At 51.7% G+C, this 24,117-nt stretch overlaps 1 protein-coding gene across 4 annotated transcripts in view; it reads right to left on the bottom strand.

Annotated features, from left to right (window-relative positions):
* Positions 1-24,117, bottom strand: part of ZMAT4 (zinc finger matrin-type 4) — a 99,607-nt gene that overhangs the window by 61,172 nt on the left and 14,318 nt on the right. The window contains exon 1 of one of the 4 annotated variants that reach the window (XM_066983375.1): positions 15,026-15,044. The exons of 1 other annotated variant lie outside the window; for it this stretch is intronic. The gene's annotated coding sequence lies outside the window, so the exon portion shown is untranslated. Of the gene's footprint in view, positions 1-7,726; positions 7,892-15,025; positions 15,045-24,117 lie in introns of those variants that run through there. 2 more of the 4 variants (XM_013194452.3, XM_013194450.3) reach the window with 2 other exon arrangements.

Here is a 24,117-nt window from a genome sequence, read left to right as displayed (position 1 = left end):
TTAGCGACAGCAGAAGCAGAGATGCGCCCGGTTCTCCTGGCTGTCGTCCGATGGGTGGGCTGAGCTCCTCTCCCCTCCCTGGGCTGGTTCCCCCACCCGTCCGTGACAGCTGATATTTGCCAGCCAGAGCCGCAGCACCCAGGGACCCCAAGCGGGCCCAGCCTCCTGTGACAGCCCACGTCCGACCACCCGGCGCAGCAAGGGTCAGCAGCTGCCCTTCTGTTTGCACACCCCTGGGTGCATGAGCGCATCCTCCCGCTGCTCCAGGAACCGACAGCTCTGCGGTGCAACGCCACTCCAGACAGCGTGTGGCTGTCAGTGTATTTTATTGTGCTGGCTGAGGCAGGGCATGGGGACAGGTCAGGCCACTTTTGCGGGCAAGAGGATTTATAAGAGTCCAAGCCTCCCCAAGGCAGCCAAGCAGCGCTGGCTGGAACCCTCCGCTCTCGTAATGACCGATGGACTCCATTCCCTTCAGCTACAGCTCCCTTGCTGTAGCAGAGCTTTTCATAATCAATGAAGTGATTTAGAAACCAGACACCAGGAATGCAAATGCTGTGCATCTCGGTCCCCTAGTTAGCATGAAGCAGCTAAACTTCTGGCCTAAATTAATTGCACTTCCAAATTCCACATCCTCTAAAGGGTATCAGCAGATTTGATTAAACTTCTTCATATTATCATGTAATCTGTCAATTAACTTGGCATGCAACAGCAAACAGCAACGAGCTTTATCTCAAGTAAAACACAAAACATTTACATCCCTCCTACAGCTCTTTCTTTTTCTTTGTCTATCTTTGATTCTTAAAAAATTCTTTTGTTTGCATTTGTGCAGTCTTTTAAGAAGCAGGAACATCTCACGTGCTCATCTACAGAGAACAGAAGCAAGCTGGACTTCAGACCTGCCTTGTATTTGGTAGCATTTCAGCAAGCCACTCAGATAATTCATGCTGCATTTTCCCCTCTGGAAGAAAAAAATAATTAAAAAAAAAAAAAAACACCACTATTCTCTCCCTCATCACCAGATGAGCAATGAGAAATGGTTAATCAATGCCCATTGTATTACTCCAGTTCCTCATGTGAAAGGGTCTCCAGAAATGCAAACTATTCTATTTTTGTCAGTGAGAAATTAAACTTCTGTTGCAGAATGACCAGAGTCAGGCAGGCTCCAGGCTGGGCATTGCCTGCTCCATCCAGAAAGGGAGCTGACACTAGGGGTTGGAAAGGTCTCCCTCTCTCTGCATAGTCTGAGGACTCCTGTTACTAAAGGATTTATCAGCCATCCCCTGTGGTACTGAGAAACAACAGAAAGGCATTAAACCAGGTGGATGTGCTTCATAGAACTTCAGTTTTCAAGGTGGGGTTTGTAAGTTATCCTTCAGTCACGGCCTTCAGCCTTCTTCTGTCGCAAAATAAAGTAAGGCTGAAAGGGCTTTTCATATGTTCTGCAAAACCAAAAAATCCATGAGGTTTGGGGGATGGAGGGGTACAACTGCCTTTGTATTACACACACAGGTCCAATACCTCTAAAAAGGTGCAGCCTTCTCCAAAAGAGCAGACTAAAGAGACATTCTGCAGTAAAGACACAAACCAGAAGCTAAGAGGTTAAGACCTGGCAGCAGCAGATTTCTGAGAAACGGGAAAGCATCCACCATGTAACACCAGCTTCCCAAAGCGAAGCCTCATCTGGCACAGTCAGGGCTGCAGAACAAAACACTCCTTAAATCGTGGCTTATTCCTGGGAAGACTGTATGCAGCGGGGTTCAACACGACCTGCATAAACTGCCACGGGTGACATGAAGCAGCCCCGCGACCCCTCAGCAGAGCAGCAACGAAACTCGCTCAGCTTGGGAACCTGAAGGCCTAAAATGCACGTTGGGCTGAAATGGTGGAGAGAGAGCCTGTCAGTTATAAGGAGAAAATAACAGGTAGCAGACCCCCAGACTCTGTGTGGCTCCTGCCCCTACCATGCCCTGTGCACTACAGCCGAGCCTTTAGAAATTGGATGGATTAATTATTCCTACAATTAGAAGTATCGTGAAGCACCTCTGGTGGCAAAAACTAATACTGTGATAAACTTGTGTAACTGCTCAGTATTTTCAACTGAACAGTTGGATCCAGTTATCATCTTGATGCTTTCATCGGTGACATTGTAAGGTGGAAAATACAAAACTGATTAATTAGTTTTCATTTTAAGTCAAGCCGGGCACTGGCTGCCAATGGCATGTGCTGCCACTGAAGCCAAGAGCTCTGCAAAATTCACAGGGGCAGTGAGCATGTATGTGGAAAATGCCAGCACCCCGTGATGTAAAACCAGACCAGGGAGCAGATCTGCCATCTCATGAACTGGGTTGCACAATTTTACACCAACATTTTGACATTTTTTGCATGGTCGGAAGGAAAAAATCCACCAACTGCTCTAGTCTTCTGCTGGCTTGCAAAGAGGGCCCGAATGCATGCACACACCCGGGAGCAAAGCCGGCGTTTCAAGGCGCAGAGCAATGGGCAGCCCTGTTGTGCTGCACCCACGCCAGCCTGAACGCAGTACACCAGCTCAGAGAGGCCAGGCAAGGTTGTGCCTCTCTTACTAACACTGTCAGCTCATATGTGCTTATTATATTTCAAACAATAGAGGAGCTTGCACAGCATCCTGTACAACAGGGGCTTTAACTGATTAATTTACGGCTTCAAAAGCAGTGGGTGTTCAATTCCATCCCATTCCTAGGGTTTCTGACAAGCTGCTCCGGGTGCTGAAGATCCAGCGTTCAGAGTTTTTCCCATTTTCTTTATGTAATTTTGAAACCGGTGCCTGCTGAATATTAGCAGCTAGCTGCTGTGTGTCGTGTCTGTAGCTGTACCCTTCAAGACAGCTTTAAATACCAATGTCTCACTTTGCCACCGAGTCCACCCACTGTTTTTAAGCGGCTGGATCAAATTTAGGAGCAGTTTCAAGTTCACACTGCAGCTCCCTGTGCCTCCCAGCACTGATATCACTTTTCACGAGCCACACGTGCAGCTCCATCGCACCCAGCGCCCAGGCAGCCAGGGCCCAGGTCAGGGGCGCACCCCAATAGTGCCTACGTGATCTATAAGTAAGTAGATCAAAGGGGGAGGCGAGCGGCACCTCCTGGACCTCAAGTGCAGAAGCTGGTACACTGGAAAGGTTTATTAACACTCTCCTGCCTTAAGGATTTGTTTCACCAATAAACGCATAATGGCAAAAAGCAAGTCCAAGCTTAACCGCATCTTCTACCCCATTTCCCCTTTAACAAGTCAAGATAAACATATTTATGCTTTGGAATTAAAGAGAGTGATACTCTTCCTCCCTACCTCTTTCCAAATCAGGTTCCTGAAGGCCCTGTCTGTAGCTCTCCGCTGGCATTTCCAGGCTCTCCCTCCCTGCACAAGTGGCATGGATCAAAGGAGCCCTTTGAAGTGCTGCTGCCCGCCAGCCCTGCAGGGCGAGCCGGGCTCGGCATTTTGCCTTGCCCTGGAAGGCGGATAACGACCACCAGCAGCGCCGACCTCCTGCCTCCCCTCACCCTGCAAACACCACGGGGGGACAGGGCTGGACCCTGCATCCCTCCCGGTGGGAGTCTCCGCTCTGCCGCGGGGGCCCTCATCGCCTACCACACACCCACCTGCACATCCCTCGTGGGACCTGGCGCCGGCATCATTTTGGTAACCAGACCCAGGCCCTGCATCCATTGCTACACCACGTGGGGATGAACGGGGGACGCGTGGCCCCAGCAGGTCAGACGGATGGCTCACCGGGACGCTGGCTCCCTGGTGAACAACGTGCCCTCGACCCTGTGTGTCAGCAGATCTGCCAAGTCTTTTGAAAATTCCCAGGACTGAACCTTGCACACATGGGCGAAATGCTGCCACGGGGCGAGTGCTGTGCTGCATGCGTGAATTCACCCCACACACAGTCTGACGGCCAGACCAGGCTGAGCGTTGGCATCTCCTGCCAGCACAAAGGCTGTCAAGCATTGCACAACAGGCAAGTTTTAATATTGAGAATATTCATCTCCAGCCATTTCTAGTTAATGGAACAAAACAAACTGTCGAGAAAAATGGGAACATTACAGTAAAAACAACAACAAATTAAACCCTAATGCAATTAGAGAGCAATTAGGGATCTATCCTCTGGGAGCATTTTGGAACTCAGGGTCTTTCTCAAAATCTGATCTCTCTGCAACTTTATTTCTTTCTAATTAATAAAACACGATGCGAATGGCATGGCTCCCCCCCAGCCCCTGCATAATGCCATCCTCCTGCTTGGCAGGAGCAGAAGGTGGTGGCAGGTAGAAGCATTCACACCTCTGAGCTTAGGAGAAATGCAGTTGTCAGCAGAACACAGAGCAAAGGCAACGAGAACAGAAATCACTGCGTGCATCTGTTGCAAGGTGACCAGAAACGCAAAGACCCAAACACTCTCCTGCAAGAGCCAGGCTGAGTAGGCATGAGCAGAGAGCAGAGCATTACTGACCTTTAGAAAATCCATTTTTTTTCCTATGCCCAACTTCTACAAAAGCCACAGCCCAGAATAATATGCATTTAATTCCTCTTGACTTTTTAAACTTACCCACATCTGCCTACAGATAAGCACCCGCTTATCCAAATTGCTCGAGTATGCTGCAGAAGGAAGCAGGATAGCCTTTGGGCATCGGTGTATGCTGCATCCTGTCCAGGGCACAAGGGGCTTTCAGCAGCCCTCAGGTGCCACATTACCTGGGAACTTAAAAGAACTTAAAAGAAGGGGCAAAGATGCAGCATCCCATTAAGCCAGCATCTCTCCAGTCTCGTGCACAAGCTGCCTGAAGGTCACAGCTGCAAAACCAACACAACAATGCCTAGCGCTGTTAAACCTTCCTTTAGTGGATGCAAATACAGCAAATGTTCGCTATGGAGGAGAAGGTGGCATGGCTTGGGGGAAAACCTTCCCCTTGGTTCCTGAAACTGCCACTATTCCTGGGACAGACTCTTCTGCACTACATGACTTCTGTACCTTTCAGCAAAGGGCGTTTTTCACACATTGCAAGGAATAAGAAAACTTCCATATGTTGCTGTCAGGAAGACGACTGCCTCTGCATCCATCAGAGGATAGTACCTGAGCAGTGGAGGGAGATTGGACCCCTAAAGTTTATTTATTTCTGTACCCAAATCCACCCTGGGAATGTTGGTGGGCAGGTTTTGGCCTAGAAATTGGCCCACTTTTCATCTCTCAAGACAGTTCTGGGTTTCAAGTCCCACCCTTCTCTGCAGGAGCTCAACCCAGATAAAGCACGACACCCAGCCCCGAGGCTACCCGGGTGGCCCCGCACAGCCAGGACAAGTCCCCGGCAGTGCTGGCCTTGCCTGGACACCTCAGGCCCCACAGCAATTCCCCTGCACGGGGAGATGACAAATCCATAACTGGGCTAGCCCGGCCATTCATGCTCCCACGTAGATCTCTGGGCACGGAGAGGGGGCATCACTGGGGACAGGGCTGCACAGCCACCCAGAGGGCAGCGCTGCCCGCCAGGAGCGAGGTGCTAAGACAGCAAGGATCATCCCTGCACCAATCCCGCTGCAAACTGGAAGCAGCAAATAAAACGGGTCCTGGGAAATAGCAGTAAAATGCCTCCGCGTACATAGAGGACACCTTTTCAAGAAGGGTTAGTTAGCAACGCCATGAATAGCCAGGGAAACCTGTCGGGCCGTATTTGCTCTGTAGCACACCTGAGGAAGTGGAGACGCAGCGCTCAAACTGTTCTGCACCTTTTGTGATTCCAGCACAGCGAGCAGAGCAGGGCAGCAAAGCACAAGGGAGGGACGTTGGAATTGTGAGGAAAGTTAAAACAAGGCAACACAGACCAAAGTAAAGTGACTTCTGAAACATGCATACCCAGGCTGGCCGGGTACACACAGAAATGCAGGGCTAACCGCTACATAGGGACAAGGATTATTTGGAGTGACTCAGAAGTGACTAAGACTGGTCAGAAAAAATCAGTTGGGATGGGGGGAAATCAAGCCAGGTTTTAGAACACAGTCCCACCCAGGGACGTGATGGGAAGGCAGCATCCTCCCCAGGGATGCAGAAGGCACCAGAGCAGGTGCAGGGTCACTGGGATTAGGAGGTTTCTGATTGACAGGTCTACTCTCCTGGGGGAGAAAAAAAAAAAAAAAAAAAAGTGTCCTGCCCTCACTGTTTCTGACAAAATGGGGAGGGAAGACCCTTTTGGTTTTTTACCCTAAAAAGCTCCTGCTCTGCCCCTTCCTACAGTAGATGAGTCACTGTCTAGCAACCTTTATCAAAATATCTCTTACAAAATTGTTTATATCGAGTCACTGCCACTCCCACCCCACAGCACAGTACCAGGGAAGCCGCAGGAGACCCCTATCACCATCCCTTTCCCGTGCAATGATGAGAGCCTGAAGCGGGTCCCCCTTTCTCCAGCATCCCCCGCCACCCCGCTCCAGCTCCGCAGTGCCCCATGGCTCCCCTGTGTTCCCCTTTCGCATTTCAGGGACGATTGTTTGTGTTTTGCAGATGGATAGCACGTGCTCATACGAGAGCCAACAGCACAACCTCATGCAGAAAATGCAAACTGGTGATTTTTTACTGTCTACTCAAGGCTTCGCAAACCTTGTTCTGCGCCCAGTGACGCACACTAAGGTCACTCCAGCACCAGAGGAGGGCAAAAGGAGCGTGTGGCTACCTGAAGGGCAGCGATTGGGCACGTTCCCATCAGGAGCTGACAGGCACTGCTCAGGTCAGGTATTACTAGTCAATGGATAGGGATCACCAGCAATTCAGACGTCTCAGGAGTCATTACAAAAGATCTTTCAGGCAGCCCCAAAGAGCAGGCACCTGGCTCATGCTGCATGAGGGATGGCCGGAGCTCAGGGCTCTCGGACCTATGGACAACCCTGGTGCAACACGTGCGGTCAGCCAGCCCCAGGGGATGCAGACCGAGCCCCTTCTCCACCAGCAGCCACCAGCACAAGTTTGCAGCTGCTTTCCCTGCGGGCTGCTGCAACGAGCCTGTTCGGGGCTGCCCCAGGGTCAGCAGCCCCAGCCCCAAGCTACCTTCCTGGAAACCCACTTTTGCTCTCTAAGTGGGGCTGGCTTGGGAAGTTCTCCAAACTTCACAAGCAGCAGAGAGAATTAGCTGTTTTCCTGCATCTGCAGATATTCACACTTTCATCTGCAGCCCGAGGAGCTTGCTTTCCCCAGCAGGGCTGTGGGAAATGCTGCACAAAGACCATTCAGTAAAAGCACCCCGAGTTCCCGCTGACCACCCAGCATGGGAGCTGCCTCGCTGGGGAAGCCCTCGCCAACGGCCCCACTCGGCTTTGGCCACCTGCTAACAGGTGGATGCCGCTTTCACTAAAACCACCACCAGGAAAGCATCCTGACACCCGGCAGGCATCTGAATCACGAGTACGCCGCGTGCCAGCTACCTCTGACCTCCCACCGCGGCACGAGGGCAGCGCAGCCGGCGTCAGGCTGGACCCTGAGCACAGGCTCTGCTGTGACAGCGGCGCCTGCAGCACCGAAACCGCCCCAGCCGCCTCCTGCACCTGGCACCTCATCCCGGCAGCGCAGCGCATCACCTCCCACTGCTCTCCCACAAGCACCGTTATCACACAGCTCTGATTTCCCAATAAACTTTCCTCCAACTCTAATCAACACAGATTCGAGCAACAAGCAGCACACAAGCCAGGAGGGAGGGGGCAGTACCTTCACGTTGCTGGTGGGGCTGGCGCACAGAGGATATCGCAGCTGCTCCGGCGATGCTGCCGGGGAAGGAGCACACTGGAGTTGCAATTACAGCTCTCCTCTCCCCGCGACCAGATCTCTCAGCCGTCCAGACCAACTGTGCTGGAAAGGCACTCAGCGATCATCTGCTGGAGCTCCAGCTCCACCCCTAGCAGCAGCGATTGGCTCTGTGGTGCTCTGCAAGGCTGCACTGGCCTCAGCAGCCTCCCTCCGGATCCAGCTCCTACTACCATCAGGAGCTTCCCCAGAACCAATTTCCACGGCCCAAGGCAGGCCCTGGTCTTGGGGCAGGCTTGGCAGGTCAGGGAGAGGCAGAGCTGCCCAACTTCACGTGGTACAGCCTAAATCAAAGCACCTGGGAGGGATTTTCCTTACTATGAGAATATAAGGATGTGCAAGTCTGATTTGCAGGGCAGAGGCTGTGAAGGATATCGCAGGCTCCAGGGGAAACATTTAATTTCAGATTCACGCTTTTGCAGATTACGCACTTATCTTAGTACCCTGGGTTTATGCAGCAAACACACCTCGCACCACAGGCTCCTGCCATGCATAGCACTGGGGCACCACAGGAGGCAAGCCCTGCGCACAGAGATGAAGGGCAGGAGCAGCTTTCTCCAAGCAGTAACTGGAGGTGAGCAGTTAACAAGGGGAATGGCCTGGGTTCACCTCCAGCCCAGGGATTCCCTTGGCCAGGAGGGATGGGATGCAGAAGCCATGGAAGGCCGGGGGCAGAGGAAGGCAAGGCAACAAAGAGGGGAAGGAGAAACCAAGGGGTTGCAGAGCCCTGCAAACCATCTGCAACGAGGAGACCATGCCTAATGCAGCACCATGCACACAAGCCCACAAGCCCAGGGGTCTGTAATGCACAGCCAGGCTTAAACACAACAGGTCTCCCTCTGAAACCAAGTAATTTAAAAAGGAGAGTGGACTTTCATTCTTTTGTGAACAACATCCCCCAGGCAAAGGCACTTCACAGTTCAGGCTGAAACACCCGGACACCAAGGTGTACACGTGCACAACCCACACATCTTCCTCCTGCCAATGCGAAACCTCAGAGGTGACATTGTCTCACCTCCCTCCTTTCTGCTCCTAAGGAGAAAGGATGCTGAGGACTGGCTGGGTACCACGGAGGGTTTCTGCTCCCACCTGGCTGACTTGGCAGGCACCTCACTTGCCAGCACACGAGCTTCTCCAGCTGAAGCAGCTGCAGCATTGCCAAGGAGCCGACCCCACACGCTGCAGAGAGCCTGTGTGATGGGACCCGGGGACAGTGCCCCAGCCCACAGAGGTGCCTCACGCGTGACCAGCAGCTTTGGCATCTCTGAATGCTCACGGTCCCTCCCCACAGCTTTGCCCGTCTGAGACCAGAGACTGTTTGTCTTGCACAAGATTTGGGAGAGGATCAGAGAGCTAAGGGTAGTCCTCAAACTGCTGTTTATCCCTCTGCCTTCTCAGCAGCTCATAAATATTCTCTTTGATGCCTGATAATTCCTTTTGTATTTCACAGGCCAATTAATTTGGAGACTTAGAAAATACACTTTAAAAATATCAGAAATCTCTTGCTATTTTGATTCGTATTTAAAATCAGAACTCCTCAAATACACAACAACGTTACAGTGACACTCAGAGCACTGTGACGGCTCATTTCTGCATGAAATACCTGAGAAGTTGAAAACATTTTTTGCCAGCTCATCGAGACAGAAAAACTCACTAAGGTGGGACAGAGACATGCTACCCCATTTGGTTTTAGAGGATGTATGTAGTGAAGTAGTGGTACGAGTTCATTCCTCAGCACCGTACAAGACTGCTACATCATGACAAACCCAAACGTTGGCGTCACCAATGCAGATGTTGCCCTCCCACGTCCCCCTCCGCAGCACTTGCCACCACAGGGCAGAAAAGTGCCCACGTTTTTTTGTCCACCTCTTTCCACTGCAGTCCAATTTCTCTTTGAGTTAACCCCCAACTAGCATCCCACCTGTTACTCTGTAAGAAGGGCACCTGGATGTGACAAGGAGGAAAGCAGCAATAGAAATAAGATCTGAAGAACAGAATTTTTATGGAGTGACGGAAGAAAGATGGAGAGCTCTGAAAGCCCCATAATTAATGGGGTTTGCTCAGGTGGCGAGCTGAATCACCCCGATCTGATGGCATTGTTGCTCATGTCAGGGCAATTCCTTAGCACTTGCAAAGCAGGAAGCGAGGACGTGATGGAGCACAGAGGTTCTGCTCCCAGTCTTGGCAGGTGATATTTACAGCCCATGACGCACATGCAGACAACCAGGAGAAAGGCAGCTAACATGGCTCTGCTCTGCTCTGCCTGCCCTGTTCCGACGTGCTGAGCCCCTCAGAGGCCTGTGCTGCTCGAGGCAGCAGAGGGCCTGGAGGAACTGCGGCACATCCCTTTGTCCTGCATGCTGACACAGGCTTCTTTATGCCTCTACTTCCAAAGCCAGGTAAAAATGAGCGTGCTTTGTTCCCTTTGTGAACATTTGGCTAATCAAAGAGATTACAGACCTCCGCCATTCCGCACGACAGAGCTCTGCTGTCTAGCACCTTTGCCAGAGCCGGATAAAAATGCTGTATCTTAAGGAATATTTCTTGCCAGAAAGCATATATTGCATACAGAAGAGAGCAACTGCCAGGTCTGAGCGGTACATGGGGCATGAGCATGCCCAGGCTCCTGCAGCGAAGCTGTGACGATGGAGCTGTAAGGACGGAGCCAGGCTCTTCTCAGTCACATCCAGCGACAGGACAAGGGGCGATGGGCGCAAGCTGGAACACAGGAGGTTCCGCTTAAATGTGAGAAGAAACTTTTTCACAGTGAGGGTGACAGAGCACTGGTACAGGCTGCCCGGGGGGGTTGTGGAGTCTCCTTCTCTGGAGACCTTCAAAACCCACCTGGACATGTTCCTGCATGAAAGGATCTGGGTGTTCCTGCTCCAGCAGGGGGATTGGACTGGATGGTCTTTCAAGGTCCCTTCCAATCCCTAACACCCTGTGTAACTGATGGTCTCAGTAAGGTGGTGCCTTTAAGAAGCAAGTTGATTTAGTTTGATTTGTTTTCTATTAACCACACTTTTTAGAAGGTCTCAGGGATTTTGCTCGTGCAAAGTAGCTGAGCCACACTGCTGCACTTTTGCTACTGGGTGTCTGGAACGCTCACCTAGGTGGTAAAATGCTCTTTAAATCACCCAAAGGACCTCACCAGCACTTTTTCTATTTCCAGCTTAATCTGCCTGGCAGTAGTTTTACAAACTGTTCAAGCTGTGATGCCTCATGATCCTGCTTGGCTTTTTAGCTGCAAACGCTCCTTAACAGTTAGGGGTTTAAGCCATGCATCTAAGCCTCCAAAACTGACACAAACTCCTCAGAGCTGCCACCTGGAGCCTCAGATACTTCAGTGCTAAGAAGGGCAGATCAGACATTATTTGCAATGATACACCTGCGCCTGCCATCCAGGGAAGAGATATTTCTTAAATCTCCTCTTTTTTTTTTTTTTTTTTTTTTAAGGATTACTTAATTCCCGTGAGCACCACATGCTCTCTTTTAATGGCAGCATCAGCACAAGAAATTTTAGAAATAACTTACAAATTAATAACTCTTCTGAAATTGTTCAAGATGCACCCTCCCAACACCTGGCACATTCCCTCATCTAGCAAGGAGCACTAACAGCCTTTCTTCGGTTTTGCTTGTGGCTCCCGGACTCGGGAAGCAGCCAGAGAGGCTGCCCGCTTCACGGCCTCCAGAAAGGGGCACGAGGCTGCTGCTGGAAGAAGCCAGGCACCAGCATCCTGCAGCAGCCCCCGAGGCACTGCGATGCATTGCTGTACTGAAAAACGTGTGCAGCTGGGGAAACGGTGAGCCAGCCCAGAGGGAGCAAAGCAGAAACCACAGCACAGGACCAGGGGTAAGAACCCTTAAATAAACCACGGCTCCTGCACTGCGTGGGGCCGTTCCCTCCCCTGGGGCTGCAGCGTCCCAAAAGCTCTCCCAGAGCCTGGCAGCGTCCCCGTGGCACTGGCTGAGCGCAGCGCAGGGGTGGTGCGCTTCAAGGCTCCCCATACAGAAACGCTTCCCAGCAAAATTCCTCTTGCAGAAAATAATGGCAAGTCTGAGTAATGTTTTACTGCCCTCCTTTCCGCCAGGCAAAAAGGCATAGCTCCCCACAGCTCTCCCTGATAGACTTGGACAGCCCTGGCTTTGTCTGAAGTGCAGCACTGGAAAATTCAGCCTCTGCTCCGTCCCAGCACCCTGCCAGGGCTTCGGAATGTGTTTACTGGCCCTGAACTGGGCTGCTAATTATGGAACAACCTGAAATGCATCAAAATATGCAGCAGTAAAGCAGCAGCTGTGATTGATTAGCAGGAGTGAAGCTGAAGGGTTTGATCATTCTCAAAATCTCCTTAACATCTCATTCTCCAAGGAGGGAGAGGCAACTGCAGCCACAGAACAAAGCAGAGCTCAGGTCAGGGCCTCTTCCCGCCCGGATGGGCTCTGAGCAGGCCGCGCTCTCTCCTGCAGTGCCTGCAGGAAAAAGGAGACCAGGACGGATGAGCGAGCTCCCCAGGCTGCCTGCCGGGGAAGGAGGTGGTTGCACTGACTTCCCGAGACGCACATGTGCCCCCGGCACTGCCGCGCGGGCAGACCGCTTGCCAGCATGCACGGCCTGAACCCGACGTCTTGCCAGCAGCTCTCGTTCACGCACGGACGAGGGGCTGCCAGAGCGTGGCTGACCCACAAGCCCAGCGCCACCAGGCTCAGGGCGCTCAGCACTGCCGCGAGCACGTTTTGGGTACCCAACACCCCCTGCTCTCGGTGCTGCTGCCAGACTTGTGACCTGGCAAAAAACAGAAACCAGATTTTTCCTAAAGAATCCCTGGGTCTGACTGTCTGCTACTGATGTACTGCCTTGCTGTGGCATCCAGCTCCCGAGGCGCTACATAGCTCAGTGAATAATTATAAAAATCTCCAGAAATAAACAAGATTTTTGTCACAGTTGTAAGCACTGTCCCACGTTGCTTTCCGCCCGGGAGAGCAAACCATTGCTTTGCTTCTCCTTTGTGCTAAGGCCACACGTGAGCATGGTGGTGAGTGAGGAAGCGGGACCCATGGCACAGTGTGGCCAGAGGACAAACAAGAACCAGGCCCCGCGGGGCTGCCGATTGCCCCCAGAGCACGTGCTCAGCTCTCCCCTCTTTCCCCAAGGGAGGAAAGATGGAAGCCAGCTCTCTTCAAAGCCATTTTGTTAATTAGCAGTCGCTGCACAGGTCAAGGGGCATGGCAAAGGCACTGGATGGAAGGGAAATAGTCAAAGTAAAATTAATACCCGACTTTTTCCAGAAGGCCCAGCCTGGCCCAGCTCATGTGTGCATTCACAGCTCAATGCCTACACAGCAGAGCATGTCAAAGGACACTCTGAAATCTGCCCAAGCACATCACAACCAGGGCTGGTAAGGTGGAGGTCACCTTGTCAGACAGAGGGGGAATTGCTGGAAGTAGCCGTACTTTGCACTTTAAAAAATTGACTTCCTCTCTCATTCCAGTAAAACAATTGACATGTGGCAAATGCTCTGCTGTCCCTAGGACAGTTCCAGGCTTTCCCCTGGAACACCACTAATCAGACATCAGTCTGCGGACTCAGAGCGAATTCTGGAGACAGGAGAGATGCTGCTCTACTGTGCAATGCAGCAACATCTGCTGCTCCTCTCGGCGCTCGCTGTTTCCCTTCCCTCCTGTGGGCTGTGCTGTGCTATCTGTGTTCCATTTTCTGAGCTAGAAGGCATGGGGGAAAAGGAGAAGGAGAAAGGAAACTGTAGGCAAAGACACGGTCACCTGAGCACTGCTTATTAGGCATCCTTGCAGCAGACTCTGCCTGAACTGGGAACTCATCTGCAATGAGACAGGACACGACAACACTGCCCACAACCCCTGCTCTCGGTTTGCCACCGATGTCAGGGGCTGCGGGCAGGTGAGAGCTGCAGCACTCACCGGAGCAGCCTCTGTCACTGCCGCCACTCCTCTCCTACATCCAGTTCCCACTCCTGGTCAGAGCAGAGATCACACACCCATGCAGAGCACAAAGCAGCGCTGCTCATGGAGTACTGCTTGGGGCCAGATCCTGCAGCCCCAGCCGCGGCATGGAGCAGGGGCCAGCAACCTCCTGGCAGCCTCACCGTCCCCACTGCTGCGAGACAGCAGTGATGCAAATTCTCTTCTGAGGCATGAAGCCCTTCAGGCTTCTCCTTCCCTGACATTCAGCAGGGAAACTAGAACAGGCAGCAGCAAGGCCTTTTGCAAAACAAAGTTTGGTAAACACGTTTAAAGTACTACATGCTTCTTCACTGAGGTTTGTGGGCCCTTCTGCCAGCTCATGCTATTTGAAACAACCTGAACTAGCAGCTGACCCTGGCTCCATCCCACAGTTAAACATGCCTGCGGGATGTCCCTAGATAGATTACTTTGATTTTGTTAGCTCATCCTCAACCACCGTCTTTAATCCAGGGGGATAACAAAAGGCTGAACTGCAGCCGCCTTCCAGGAGCCCAGACTCTGGCAGAGCATCTTGAGCTCTGTGCGTAAGAATTGCAGCACCCAGGGAGTTTAAACAAAGAGCCCCAGGCAGTCCCAGCCTGAAACACTGGGAACAATGCCATTCCGCACAGACAGGAGAAGATATTTGGAAATGCAATTTCCGAGGTCACCTTTTATCATCCAGGCAAACCAGATGTGAGATGCAAAGCATGAGCAGTGCTTCTGCGAGCCAAAGCCAGCACTGGTGACCTCCAGCAGTCACGAGGCAGTGACCACCCCCTTTCCAACAGGTCCTTGCCCACTGCTTCTGGCACCCCCAGTGCTGGGTCCGAGCTGTGGCAGGGTGACCCCGCTGCCCCAAAGCCTCTGCGAGGGATTTGGATCCTCTCTGAGCACAGGCAGCCTTGGTCCACTAATCTCACCGGCAAAAATAATTTTACGCTTTCTTGTGAGAAATCCTCACAGCAAAGCCCAGAAGATGCAGCGAGCCCAGACAGAAACAGATTTCCCCTGTGGTTTCCCCAGTGCCTGACTGCCAGCACACAGACATGCAATTTGTGCCTCACTGGGCAAAACCCACTGAAGTGTTTAAGCTGACAACAGGAGCATTTCTCCGAACACTGCCACCTCAGCTGACCCCAGCACGACAGCGCAGGCTCCCCACGTGCCTTGCCAACACCCACTCTTGCAGCTGCCTGCAACTCTCAGCTTTGCAGCAAATTTTACCTCTACGTGAGCTCTGTAGCTCCTCACGCACTGCGTACCACCCAGTAGTCCTTTGCTGCACCCTCTTTTTGCTGCGTCAGAAAGTTTGGAGCTTTCCCACCCCTTTTACAAGGGTAGCACAAAATCTGCCGTTGTGCTGGGAGCCACTGGGTAGGCAGCCAAGGGCTGGCCCAGCATGGGCAGGCAGGACCGGGACCCCAAAGCTAGGATGGCAGCACCACATGGGATGTCCAAAGTGACTCACTGCAGCAAGGACGGAGAGCGACACCATGGTCACTGCAGATGGTCTGCACCTCTCTGCATATGGCTGGAATGGGAATTGCCCTCCCAGAAACAAATTCTTTCCTCTGATTTGTGTACTGCTGTATGTATGGCACCAGGAGTCATTTCCATATCCACCCTTGCCCAGTATTGTAGGGTACTGTTTGTCTGCCTTGCTATAAATAGTTTCTAACACTACTGAGCAAGGATTAATGACTTTTCTAATTATACCACCATCAGTTGGTGACAGGGGAATGACAGCGTGCAGATCTCTGAGCCCACTCACCCTCCGCATGGCTGGATTGCTATGTGCACTATGTACCTGTACATCACCTCACAGTTTCAAGGAATATCAAGGCACAAGTGCAGCAAGACAAAAGAGGTATGTCTTAATATTGAACAAGACGTCTGGGATCCACATCTACCCCAAGTTTGCTAAAAGGAATCCTAACTGTTTTGAGAGGCATCTCAGAGCTGCACTTGCACATAAACAGTGTCTGTGATTCTTTCCATCTCACACTGATCCTCCTGAGTATTCTGGAGACCTGTTTCATATCAGCTTCCCAATTAACCCTCAATTCTAAATTGGCTCTCCTTGTTTACTAGGCAACTGCTTGCTTTGACCTCCTGGAAAGGAGCATTTTCCACAAGCCTGCTCTACCCAGCCTGCAGCAAGGCTGATCCCTGCACTGTTACACAGCTGCTCACATTTCACCAGCTTGTTGCAGTCCTTGCGGACGTGAGCTGGAAACAATTTGTCCTTTGTCCAAACTCGCCTTTTCCACAGCTTGCTCTTAGTGCACGGAAGAATTCACGTAGCAGGGCTCTTGCTCTGAAAACTACCAGTAGGAGGAAAGTACATCTTGCAACACTTGATGGTAGTATCTGTCCATATTCCGAATTTTAAGTTTTCCTATTTATGACAGCACGAATAAGATGCAGTTTCAGATGGGGGCATAGTATTTTGTTGCCAAAATAACTCAATCTTCTGAATGACTGATGGTAAAGGCAAAAAATGTTTTCTCCTGAGAACACGGCAGGTGTGTAATTTGCCTGGGAAACTCACTGGAAAACTTCACAACAAAGGAGCACTTCAATGACTTGCAGCAGTGCAAGTTTCAATTCTGAGGTCACACCAACGTGACAGGGAGAGACAAGCCAGGCTTCCTTGTGCTGCCTGAAATTTCCTATCTGTTGTTCTAGCACTGAGATCAGCAAAATCTACTGGGTTTCTGAAATAGTATCTCGGGCAAAAACCTCGGTCTGCCTATTGCATTTCTTCGCAAGAGCTATCAGAAGGAAAGGGATCAGGCAAGTTATTTTGTCCAGTCATTTGGAAACAATACAAGGCAATCTTTGCAGCAGAGATTCTGCTCTTCGTCAGGTTTAATTTAAGGTCTCACAGGTGATAACAATTCTATCAGTTCCCCTAGGCAGTGCCTTGTGTCATGTAGTTAAGGCCACAAGAACCGTTGCAGGTCTGGGTCGTGGCACAGGGGTGTGATCCGCGGGCCCATGTGCTGGGCTCCCGCACGGCGTCCCCAGCCAGCACCCACCAGTTAATGCTGACGTTGCAATGCGGGGACAGCGGGGGAGCCCAGGGCTGCCCACCCACAGCCTCGCAGCACCGGCCTCGTGGCACCTCCCTGGGGAGGCTGCAAAGCTCGGCCGAGTGCCCCGTCACCGCATCCACATGGCAGATCCTGCTGCCGGCACCTCGCTAAGCTCCTGCTGCCCCACCGCCCCTCTGGGAGCACCCAGAAACCACTGCCACTATTTTTAGAGGGCTAAATACGTCTAGGGAAAAATATTTCAGTGGTACATGATTGCCTCTCAGATGCACCGGCCAACACTCAACAAACAGCTGCGGCGTCAGTCCGGCGCTGTAAAAATGAAATACCAACTGATGAACTACACCTCCCCTCACCCCCCCTGCCCATGGTGAATGAACACGAGAAAACAACTAACCTTCCATTTGGTTGCCAAGGTTTCTCATTTTTATGTATAAGTACGTATATTTATAGTGCCCCTTGCTATCAAAAATGAGCAAAGGGAACAGCAGATAAGACAGCCCGGCAGAATTGTTTCTCAAACAGAATGTTTTTCGGTTTTCCATGAGGCGTCAGCAGCTCTTTAAAGTCTTTTTATTACATTCTGCATTAGATGCAAAATCATATTTCAAAGACACTTTAACTTTGAAAAACAAAATGCAGATTCTGTACTGTGCCACCTGCAAACAGCAGAGGCATGACCCACATTAGAAAGAAACTTCTAACAGAGGGAGGGTGCTTTGGAGACGAGACCGGTCCATTTAAAACACTTTAAAAATAAAAGGTCACAGGGAAATTGCTGCCTTCCTAATTATAGCATTCACTCTAGTGCTACACTGCCACAACTCAGGTTCCTAATTTAAATTATCATTAAGCCTTGCTGCAGGCTCCATAACTTAATGAATTTTGGTATGATAGCCTGTTCTCTACAAAGGAGATTAAGAGCACATTCATATCAGAGACAGAGTGAGGAAAAAACAACACATGGAGCTAAATAAGGATCGAAATCACAACACGTCTCAGGGGCTGCCCTCCCTTTTTCGCAGGGTCTTAGCTTGATGCACTATGCCCACACAGCAAGCATTTTTTTATTGTCTGCATTCGTGGCTGCCCTGAGGGATGCCAGAGGGGCACGGATACCTGGGAACGTTGCCCAAGCTGCACGTCCAGCTTCGTGCTAACAGAGGGCCTGATTCTGCCCAGCACTGGAGAGGTGCTGGAGACCACTCCAAGGAGCCCGGCCAGCAAGGCAGCGTGGTGGCCTTGAGCACAAACTATTTGTCCCTACGTCCCAGGGTGAAGGCAAGAGCCTTTGCAGGAGCTGGGCGCTGGACTCGCACGCTGCAGTTGAGCTCCTGCAGGGATTTCTCAGCGCACACCTGCGGGACCACTGCCCGCAGCCCATCCCCGGGCATCCCCCGCTGCCAGACTCCGACGGGCCGGGTGCTCCCAGAAGCAGCCCACTTGCACACAGGCCCCAGCTCCAGCTCAGGGCACCCACTGCAGCGCATTCTCATAGCAGCAGGAAGCAGAAACCCACAGACTCAGCACAGTCATTGCTTGCACTTCTAAGGGAAATTGAAACCATAACGCAGCACACGATCCCTTTACATTAGTCCCAGGCACCTAAATCACCACCACAAGCTGCTGCTGGACCTGCAGGTGAGACATGTCCCTTGCTGCAGCACTCTCTTCCCAAATCGCCTGGTTTCCCTGTTTAGCATCCTGCTATTTGGGGCAGGCACCTGGGCGCCAGCACCAGGCAGGTGCCACCACTCCTCTTCCTTTGCACGCTTTTCTCCCCACCTGCTGCACACCCCCAGGCCAGCGCTCTTTCACCAGGAACCCCCACTGCAGGCAGCTGAGCCTCATCCTCACCCCTGGTCCCTGATCGGAAGGTCTTCAATTACCATGCGATTAGCACTTAAAGCCATGCTGCAGAAAATAACCAACCTGGGTTTTCTTTTAAGTGTTAAATAAAACCAGCTGACCTTCCGTTATTTTTTGTTCCTTCCTAATTTTTTGTTAGGTTGCAAATTACAAATTAAAAGTCTTCTCATCTCCATTCCTTCCAGCATAAAGATTGTTATCAATTTCTAAATTTTCTGCCGCCCCCCTCCCCTTTTCTTTTTTTGTATGAAGAGCTGCAGCAGACACAAGCAATTAGTGAAATGAATAAACCAGCAGCTTGCGTGCCCAGATTGGTTATGCCACATAGAGGTGCCATCCTCATTGGACCAGAATGGAAGCTTTTGACTGCTGCACCTGATACTGCACAACAGGAGACGTGCAAAATTCAGAAGCAATTTCTCCCCAGCACCACGATGCTCTCCGCATAAATCATTTCACACGTTATCATCCGGGCAGAGGGCTCGCAAAGAGCCGCTTCTGGCATTCTGACTTACTCTTAACACACGCAGCGCTAAGGGGGGGCTGAATCTCACCGAGATTCCCTCAAGAGCTGCAATGGAAAACGCAAATACGAGTAACAAAACCAAGGCCCCGAGCTGAGCGAGGCACGGCCGCAGAAGCCCGACCGGGCCGCCCCCGGCTCCCCACGGCTCCGCCGCCGCCGCCCCGCAGCCCCGCGCGTCCGTGGGCGAACCGCGCCACCCCGCGGGCCCCCGGGGCACGGGGCCGGCCCCGCGCGGGGGTCCGGGAGGAGCGGAGCGCGGCGGGGCCCGGTCGGCAGGAGGCACCAGAGGCCAAGGGATGGTGCGGGGGGAGCCGCGGGAGGCCGGCCGGCTCCGGGGCTCGGGGGTCCCGGCCGGAGGTGCGAGCCTCCGAGCGCCAGCTGCACGAGGGGGTTGACTCAAAAGCTGCGGGGTAATTAAGGGCAAAGCGCGTCTCGCTGCTCGTACTGAGGCTGGTGTTTTCCCGCTGTTAAAGGATTCCTCCTTCCGCACGCCTTAGGAAGAGAAAATTGCATTCTGGAGGGGACACGCATAAAGCAGGGGGTTTCCGCTGTCCTGCCGCCGGGCTGCTTTACCGGCCGCCTGCTGCCCCTTCCCCAGCAGCTGCGGGGCGCGGTGCGGCTCCGAGCCCCGGGCCCCCCGGCAGCCCCGGGCCCCCCGGCAGCCCCGGCGTGCAGGAACGGCACCCTTCCCGCCCGGATTTTTCTCAGCACGGGTACTGCAGGAGGAGCTCCTCCTGTTTGTGAAGTAAGGTGATCTGTGGGGAATTCCGTTTCCATTCCCTCCCCAAGCCGAAGGGAGGAGCAGGTCAAACGTTTGTTACCCCTCTGGAAGGCAACAGCGCTTCTCTGAGAATGAACTTAAGACATTTTGGTATCTGCAGAGAAACAGTGGCCCTCCTTCACATTGTATGTGCTGCTGGCTTGTCTTCCCTTTAATTCAGTTCTGTAATTGCAGACAATTTGGCTTCTAGACTGTAATCTGATATTTGCACAAAAGTGATACAAGTGTCCTGCCATTAGGTCCTTTTTACTTGGAGGAAACAGTTCAGGTTTTATGAGATGCTTATCAAAGGACAGGACCTCTGGGTCCCCAGCTAGAAAGGAGCTATTCTGTTCAGCTGGGGAAGGACACTGGTGTACCTGCCTGGATAAGCAGAGGATGCCTTTCTCTTTCCAGGAGGATCTCGGCTTCTAACAAACATGCCCAGCAGGAGCCAGAAGAGCAGTAGGAGCATAGTTAGGAGAAGCCCCAGGTAAGACAGACAACAGAAGAGGTGTAATCACAGACACTGAGGAGGTTCAAGGATCCATTGTGGGTTGGGAAATACACTGTAGGGATCTGGGGAGGGAGTCAAGCTCTCAGTTGGACCAATCGGTCTGCTGCCCCTGTTTATCAGTTATCAGATTTAGCGTTTCATCACTGAGAACAGAACAACCACTCAGGAAAACATGGTGGAACGAAATTAAAATGGGTTTCAGATCTCCCACTGTACAACCTTGCAAATTTTCTGGGAAGACATAGCGGCAGTTTCACAACAGCAGAAAGGCATTTTAAGCACAGAGAGGTCAGCAGAAACAATGCGAAATTTTACAGTCATAAACAGAACAAGAAAATCCATAGCCCATGCTGTGCTGGGACTTGCACAGCCGCTCTACCAAGGAGAGAAACAATAGCTTGTAACTTGCCAGCACGGTACGAATTCCAGACTGCCACCTGGGAATGGTCACTGTGCAGCCGACTGTAAACAGCTACAGAGCGAGGATTATGCACTAAAAACTTTCACCAGCAATCTGGGGGACCAAACACACTGCACAGCTTCTTATTGTGGGGGAAAAGAACAAAGATAACGTTCGGTTTCATTTGGTTTGTTATTCACTCATCTCCCTCCACCGCTGGAAGGGAAATCCCAGCAGCAAGCTCGAGTCCAGGCAGCACCAGCCCTCCCTGCTGTTTGGCCCCGACTTGCCCACCTCCCATCCCAGCCCTGCAGGGCTCCCACCTCCCATCCCATGCCTCAGCATAAAGGTGATAAATAGGATTCTGTGCAGGGCACATTGGGTTGGATTATTGATGATGCGCGCTCCAGCTTTGGGAAGTCCTTGGAAGTCTGGTGTTCATATTTCAGTTGAGATTTATAGCCAGGGGAACAATGTTCTGTTGTAGGAGGGCTTCGCTCTCCCAGCCACACCAGTAATTCTCAGCAGCTTTTTCCTGAGCTCTTTTCTGGCTCCCCACTTTGACTCATTGTCTATTGTTGCTCATCTCTCAAGCGTAACAAGGAAAGCTGTGTACATGCTTTATCCACTGCAAGGGAGTTGCTCTATGCACTGAAATTTCAGTGCTCCGTTCCCTTAACCCCTACACTGCCGTACATGTACACAGGAAAAATGTGGTGAGAACCAGAGCGAGGCAAATAGACGCTCCTTTGCCAACTTTCCACAGTCCTTGCTTAAACATAAAATCCCTTAAAAGTCGTTAATGTGCTCATACAGCACGGTGTTGTGGGGAAGTGCTAGCTTACCCAGAACAGTGCAATGCTGTACAGCACAGCTATGGGGACACATCCCCTGCAGCATCCACCTGAGTGCAGACCACTGTCTGGCCCAATCCTACACTCGGTTGGTTTTCCTAATTCAAGCAGGGTTTTTACTTTCAACCACTCATAACAGGGAGGCTCGAAGTGATCACTTCAGCAGCTGAGACACTTTTACCATCCCTGGCTCGCATTTGAGAACCCCGAGGGTCTGTGGGACCCCAGCAACGTGGGGTCTGCGGGAGCACCAAGCCCCAGGGCAGCACGCAGGGCCCCGGCTCTGCACCAGCAGGGTGGGTGCTGCCTTTATTGATGACAGACCACAAGAGTTTAATTAATCCAATTATTATTCCTGACTGTACTACAGCAAGCAAAAGGGATCCAGGAAAATGTTTTCCTGTGACTAAATTATTGTGAGAAGCTGGCTGTAAACACAGTGTTTGGAGTCCAAACAGCACAAAGCCGAATGTTACCTGTCACAACAAATTGCAAGCCTCAGCCCGTATGTTCTGTGCAGAGCTGGCTGGGGGGAGCAGACACCTGGAGCACTGTTGTTTAGGCAACATAACTGTGTTAATTCTCTAAAGGAGGGGAGAGACTGCAGCCCTCTGCTATCTGGAAAGAATAACATGCAGACAAATCACAGAGCTTTTCTTAATGCTGCCATGATATACAAATAAGAGGCTTAAGTATAATTATAGGTTGTATAATCAGTGTGAATAAAAAAATATGTAGTAATTGATGCCATATTTTATAAATATCCTAACTGTTTAAGAAACTGAAAATGTTTTCAGAAGAAATACTTTAGCATAATGATTATAAAGCCCTTTAATGTGAGTGAGCTGCTTTCTGAAGCCAGTTTTAGATTCAGTCTCATGAACATAAATAGAGTTAATTGCCCTTCTGTGTGAGCTGGATGTTAGCACATTCCAGCAGAGTGTGCATTTTCCAAAGTGCCAATTCCAACACATTCCACCCCATGCAATTTCTGCCTTTTTATGCACAGCACATAAAACGCGCACACATCTGGGCACGGGTAAAGTTAAGTGCTTATTGTAGTGAGCCTTGGAAATGGATTGAGACATCAACTGCCTGCCCATATGTTATTTTGGATACACAAGCGCAAATGTGGCTTTTCTGAATTCACCCCACGAAGAGCACGTTAACGTGCAGACCGGGGCAGTGGGGAGCAGGGAGGCAGCAGAGGCCCAGAGGGTGACACAGCTCTGCCCCTCTTCCCAGCGCAAGCAGCTCCACCACGGGGACAGCACAAGGGGGGGATGCTCACAGGTGGACGCGGGACATCCTTTGCAGAAGGCAAATCCCCAGCCGAACAACTCCCCAGGCAGGATGCTGGCGCTGCTGGGAGAAAGTACATGAGGAAAACCACTGGGTACACGCTGTGCCTTTGCCCTGCTGCACACCCTCCTGCCCCAGCAGGACACAAGGACTGCAGCCAGCACCGCTGTCGGTCCTCTCTACCGGGCCTGTTCTCCACTGAGCTCCCAGCCCACTGCGATCCCCTCCAGGCCACAGTGAGTTTGCTGAGGGACATCCCTGCCCCAGGCCACACACATTCTCCAGCGGAAAGCTCACTTTCTCTGTGTGACGCACATACTGAGTTATAGATGAAAAATGCAGATGTAAACAGAACTCTGTTGAGAGACCTTACAGAAACAAAGCATTTCTATCTCCAAAAGTAAATAATACCTCAGATTTGGTCCTCCAGGGTGAAAATAGGGCATACTTTTAAAGTAAGACTAAAAATAATCAAAACGTCCCCATTTGGGCACGGATTCGAGGCACAGCACAATGTGCATTCACAACTGCCAAATCACCACTGCAGAGGCGCTTGCACAGCTGACCCATTGCAGAGGGCTGCCTCAGAGCACAGGGCTCCTGGGGCTTGGGTTTCCGCGTTTAATGAGCTGGTGATGAGTGAGCCCTCCCTCAGCCCTCATCCGTTCCTGGACTTCTCCCTGGAGCCATGCAGAACCATTTTAAATCCAATTTCCTCTTACAGATTTTCTGCGGATGGGGGTGACGCGCACTGCTGAGCAAGCACAAGTCCCAGCTCCACACCACAGCCCCGCTGCCCAGTTCAAGCATCTGTCACCACATGCCACCGCCATGCAAGAGGTGGTTCAATGCACCTCCGCTTCCCTGCGGCTCCATTCCAGCCCAAGCTTTCCACCACCGTAACTGCCAGGCCCGTTACAACCTGCTGCAGTCCCCTTTGCTCTTGTAAATGAGGTGTGCTGCTGTTCAGGCACTTCCCTCCCGATCAACATCGCCTGCCTCTCACACACTCTGCCACAGCTGGGGATGTGC

The sequence above is a fragment of the Anser cygnoides genome, chromosome 26 (assembly GCF_040182565.1).
Source record: "Anser cygnoides isolate HZ-2024a breed goose chromosome 26, Taihu_goose_T2T_genome, whole genome shotgun sequence".
In the NCBI taxonomy this organism is placed as follows: Eukaryota; Metazoa; Chordata; class Aves; order Anseriformes; family Anatidae; genus Anser; species Anser cygnoides.
Note: the sequence above shows the minus strand (reverse complement) of the source record. Positions and strands in the feature narration are given on the sequence as shown.